This window comes from Otolemur garnettii, unplaced genomic scaffold (genome assembly GCF_000181295.1).
Source record: "Otolemur garnettii isolate 467f Iridium unplaced genomic scaffold, OtoGar3 scaffold00070, whole genome shotgun sequence".
In the NCBI taxonomy this organism is placed as follows: Eukaryota; Metazoa; Chordata; class Mammalia; order Primates; family Galagidae; genus Otolemur; species Otolemur garnettii.
In genome coordinates this window covers 10,055,438-10,061,471 of record NW_003852465.1, presented here as the reverse complement: position 1 = coordinate 10,061,471, position 6,034 = coordinate 10,055,438, and positions in this window count along the sequence as shown.

Sequence of the window (6,034 nt, the reverse complement as noted above, 5' to 3'; positions counted from 1 at the left end):
CCCTGGGTAGAGGGCTGTGGCAACCTCCAACTCCTGGGCTCAAGCAATTGTCCTGCCTCCGCCTCCTAAGTAGCTGGGACTAAAGGCAAACGCCACAACCCCCCCGGCTATTTTTTGGTTGCAGCTGTCATTGTTGTTTGGCGGGCCAGGGCTGGATTTGAACCCGCCAGCTCAGGTGTATGTGGCTGGTGCCTTAGCCACTTGAGCCACAGGCCCCGAGCCAGCAAGATACACTCTTTAGGGCAGTGCCTGTGGCTCAAGGAGTAGGGTCCATCCCTATATACTGGAGGTGGTGGGTTCAAACCCAGCCCTGGCCCAAAACTGCAAAAAAAACAAGATATACTCTTTAAAAACATTAAAAAGATCAAGGTAGTTTGGTACGTCTTACTATGGAAAGGTCTGCAAGATGTTTTAAGTTCAAGAAGTAAGGTACAGAACAGTGTAAATGGTAAGATGCTACTTCCTTACCTTTTAGAAAGAACATACACATAGAGGGTAATAAAATATTTAAAAGCAAAAAAACAAAGAGTAGTATAAGGTGCTCCTGGTTATATTGAAGAATCAGTCAAAAGCTTAAAATGGCTCATTGCTGGGGGTGGGAAATGCAGCAAACAATTGCTTCTGTCACGTTTGATTGTTAACCATATGTACATATTACTCTTTAAAAAACTGAATAATTTTTAAGGTAAATTAAGTAGTGTCTTTCTAAAATAACTGTCATCCCTCACTGTCCCACCCATCTGCCTATTTTTTTCCCTCACAGCACAGCCAATATTTTGGAAGAGGTTTTTTTGTTTCTGTTTTATAGAGTGACAGCACTTCCCCCAAGAGGGGTGTAGGAGTCATACCCTTGAAAAAGTTTTAAATATTGGGCGGCACCTGTGGTTCAAAGGAGTAGGGTGCTGGTCCCATATGCCAGAGGTGGTGGGTTCAAACCCAGCCCTGGCCAAAAACTGAAAAAAACAAACAAACAAAAAAAGGTTTTAAATATTTCCTATCTCCACTCCTTACTTTGTACAGGAAATATATCCTTCTCATTCCTTCAAAATCAAGTTTTGTCTAAATCTCCAATGGCATGTGACTAAAGTCAACAGGGATGTCATTGTTCTGATCCAGCTTGACCACAGCAACATCAGGAACTACAGTCATCCCTTGGTGTTCATGAGGAATTAGTTCCAGGACCCCTGAGGATACCAAAATCCTTGGATGCTGAAGCTCCTGGTTTAAAACAGTGTAGTACTTACATATAACCTGTGCATGTTTTCCCTTAAAATCATCTCTAGATTGGCTCGGTGCCTATAGCTCAACCGGCTAAGGCGCCAGCCATGTATACCTAAGGTGGCAGGTTCGAATCCCCAGCCCAGACCCGCCAAACAACAATGACGGCTGCAACCAAAAAATAGCCGGGTGTTGTGGCGGGCACCTGTGGTCCCAGCTACTTGGGAGGCGGAGGCAGGAGACTCGCTTGAGCCCCAGGAGTTGGAGGTTGCTGTGAGCTGTAATGCCACGGCACTCTACCCAGGGGGACAGCTTGAGGCTCTGTCTCAAAAAAAAAAAAAAAAAAATCATCTCTAGATTACCTGTAACACCCAATACAGTGCAAATCCTATATAAATAGTTGCAAATCCTATACTTTAAAATTTTTGTATTTTTATTGTAGTTACTTATTTTTGTTTTGTTTGTTTTTCCCCAATTGATGCTTGGTTGAATCCAAAGATGCAGAACCCATCGATACACAGGGCCAACAGTATTTAGTCTTTTTTTTTTTTTTTTAAATCTTTCTCCTCTTCTGGAGAACCCTCTCTAATGTTAGTGTTCCTAGAGTTCTGTTCCATCCCTTCTCTCCTTGAGTGATCTCTTCTACTCCATGGCTTCATTTACCGCCAGTGTTTGGATGACTTAATAATCTCTTAGCTATAGTCCAGATTTCTCTGCTGAGCTCAGAATTACATATCCAACTGCCTGTATCACTGCTTCCCAACCTTTTTTGTGTCATGGCACACATAGAAAATGTTGGTGATTTCTATGCTGGATAACACAATCCAGCATAACCAAAACTGCCCTCTTGTCTCAGAGAGCTTGTGCTGTCCTGAGAATTGAGAAGACCAATATGCAGCATAGCTGTTGGGAAGCTCTGACCTCTTAGACAGGTATTTCTACTTGATGTCCCCCTGGGCATTTCAATGTCCTCTCCATCTCCACAGTCATTTTACTAATTCAAACCACATTATTTCTCACTTTTCTCCACAGTTACTGTAAAAATCAGTTACTGATGACTTCTAACATCAGTACTTTGTATGGAGTTCCCTGCTTCAGTACATTGTGGTCATTGATCAGTGTTGAGGCATCTTCATTCCTTAGAGATTGACACCATAGCCATTTAGCCACTGGGTTACGTTGGTTGATAAACTGATGTCAGTTTAGAACTGCTGACTACCTAGACTCTCAAAACATTTTAATAATCTGGCTGTTCTCTGGGTTGGACTGACTCTGAGTTCAGTCTCACTTAGACTCAGTTCACCCTGACTCACTAAAGTTAGGAAGCGGTGGTCTCCCTGACTACAGTCCTTCCTTCTTCTCTCTGTACTCCATGCTGCAACCATATTGATCTTTCTTTCCAAAATGCAAATCTGATTATGCCATCCCCCCCCCCATTAAAACCATTGCCCTTAGGATAAAGTATGATCTTCCCACTGCTTACCTTCTCTAATCTCATTGTTTATCATACCCCACATGAACTCCACATTAGTTATCTAATACTGTATATACAGTGCTTGGCATAAAGACTCAAAGTTTTTGGATGATGAAAGGTGTTGAAAAAGGGGTTCATGGATGTAAGCAGATCCACCATATCTTTGCCAGGTAGAAGGTTTCAAAGCACATTTTGGTGGCTCACACATGTAAGCCACTTTGGGAGGCTGAGGTGGGAAGATCACTTGAGACCAGGAGTTCAAGACCAGCCTGGGCAACATAGTGAGATCTGATCTCTATGTGGCTCAGTGGGTAGGGCGCTGGCCCCATATACCCAGGGTGGTGGGTTCAAACTTGGCCCCAGCCAAACTGCAACAAAAAAAATAGCTGGGCATTGTGGCAGGCGCCTGTAGTCCCAGCTACGCAGGAGGCTAAGGCAAGAGAATAGCCTAAGCCCAGGAGTTGAAGGTTGCTGTGAGCTGTGCAATGCCACGACATTCAACCGAGGGTGATTGAGTGAGACTCTCTCTCTACAAAAAAAAAAAAAAAAAGTATATATATTTTTAAAAATTAGCCAGGCATAGTGGTACACATTGTAGTTCCAGCTACTTAGAAGGCTGAAATAGGATTTCTTGAGCCCAGAGTTTGAGGTTACGTGAGCTGTGATTGTGCTACTGTGCTCTAGCCTGGAGACTTGCTCTGTCTCCTTAAAAAAAATAGTTTTCACTCACTGAGAGTCAGTCCAACATGAAGAACAGCCAGATTATTAAAATGTTTTGACCAGGCCTGTAATCCTAGTGGAAGAATCTCTTGAGCTCAAGAGTTTGAGGGGCGGCCCTCGTGGCTCAAAGGGGTAGAGTGCCGGATCCATATGCCGGAGGAGGCGGCTTCAAAACCAGCCCCGGCCAAAAACTGTAAAAAAAAAAAAAAGTGGCTCAAAGAGTTTGAGACCAGCCTGAACAAGGGCAAGACCCAGTCTCTACTAAAAATAAAAAATTTAGCCCAGTATTGTGGCAGACACCTGTAGTCCCACCTGCTCAGGAGGCTGAGTTGAGGTTGCTATGAGCTAAGCAGACATCATGGCACTCTAGCCTGGAACAACAGAGATACTGTCTCAAAAAAATAAATAAAAGATCTTGAGTGGCTAACTACCAAACCAACCATCTCCTGACAGTGTAACCCAGTGCCTAAATGGCTACAATGTCAACCTCTGAGGAATGAAGATGCCCCAACACCAAACCAATGACCACATTGTATTAAGTAGGGAACTCCATACAAAATACTAATGTTAGCAGTGATAGACTGGTTCTCTGAGATGCCATCTACAGTCATCCGCACTATGCATAGTTCGACCATACCACCAAACTGGTTTGTTACCAAAGCTTCCAGCTACCAAAGACCTAAGAAGTTTAATTTGTAATGCAGACAACTCAAGTAAAGAAAAATATCTGATTAAACAGCACTGAGGAATGAAGTATCTTGAACCTCATCAAAAGACAGGGATTGGGGAGCAATGGTAGCTACCCTTCATTCACCTCCTGTCAGTAGAGAGGAAGGTTTATGAAGCATAGAGAATCTGCCAAAATCTGAACGCCTGAATTATCAAGTAAGGAAGGTCTTTAAGGAAGGAGGACAGGTATGTGCTCTGACAAATGCAGATGTTCTGGTTGTGTTTATTAAACAGGGATAAACATATGAATGAAAAGTAAAAAAACATCTAGACATTCTGCTTACGTATAAAAATTCATTTACTTGGCCAAAAGTAGTTAAAAATGCCTGACAGACGTTTAAGGTTTTCCACCCTAAGGCTTAGGAATGCAACAGATTCATGGAGTTTTATTGGACTTTTAAGCCCCTCAAGGAAAGGACTATGTCCAATTTTTGTTGTAATCCCAGGACTAGGCCACCAATTCCCTATTCAATAAATGGTAGATGATTGGATGAATGAAAATCAATGTTATATCCTTCCACTAGCTACCATTTTTTAAAAAGGTAAAAAAAGAAATGAAAACATGTTCATAAAAAGATCTGCACATGGGTGGTGCCTGTAGCTCAAGCAGCTAAGGCGCCAGCCACATACACCAGAGCTGGTGGGTTCCAATACTGCCTGAGCCTGTCAAGAATGACAACTACAACCAAAAAGTAGCTGGGCATTGTGGTGGGTGCCTGTAGTCCCAGCTACATGGGAGGCTGAAGAGAATTGCTTAAGCCCAGGAATTGGAGGTTGCTGTGAGCTGTGACTCCATGGTACCCTACCCAGCTCGAGGCTCTGTCTCAAAAAAAAAAAAAAGATCTGCACAATGTTTATAGCAGCCTTATTCATAATAGGCCAGAACTATCACTTCTGAGCCTTTTGACTAAGATCAAGTGCATAATAGACTAAAACTAGAAATGCTCAAATACCCATGGATAAATTGTGATATATTCATACAATGGGATACTAGCAATAAAAAGGAACAGACTACTGATAACATATAGCTGAATCTTGAAAACATGGCTAAGCTAAGGAATACAAACACAATAGAGTACATTGTGTAGGATTCCACTTGTGTGAAATACCAGAGCGAACAAAACTATACAGTGACAATTATAACAGAATTCAGGAAATTGCAGGGAAGGGGCATGAGGAAGTTTTCTGGGGTGATGGTTCAGTATCTTTGGGCGTTGGTTGTTACATAGGTGTATATTATTGTTGAAATTCATAAAACAGAACACCTAAGATCTGTGCATTTTATTAAGGATAAACTTTTAAGCTAGCTGGGTGTAGTGGCTCACACCTGTAATCCCAGCACTCTGGTAGGCCGAGGCAGGCAGATTGCCTAAACTCACGAGTTTGAGAGCAGCTTGAGCTAGAGCAAGACCCTGTCTCTAAAAAATAGACAAGTGTTGTGGTGGGCACCTGTGGTCCCAGCTACTCAGGAGGCTGAGGCAAGAGAATTGCTTGAGCCAAAGAGTCTGAGGTTGCTGTGAGCTATGATGCCACAGCACTCTGCCAGGGGGACAAAGTGAGACTCTGTCTCAAAAAAAAAAGAGAGAGAGAGAGCTTGTGGGAGTAGCCATCTTAACATCTTTTTTTTTTTTTTAATGTTGCTTTTTGGTTTTTTTGGCTGGGGCCAGGTTTGAACCCACCACCTCTGGTATATGGGGCCAGTGCCCTACTCCTTTGAGCCACAGGCACTGCCCCATCTTAACATCTTTTAAGTTTCAATAAAAACTGCCCTCAGAGCTTGGCGCCTGTGGCTCAGATGGCTAAGGTGACAGCCACATACACCTAAGGTGGCGAGTTCAAATCCAGCCTGGGCCCACCAAACAACAATGATGGCTGCAACCATAAAATAGCCAG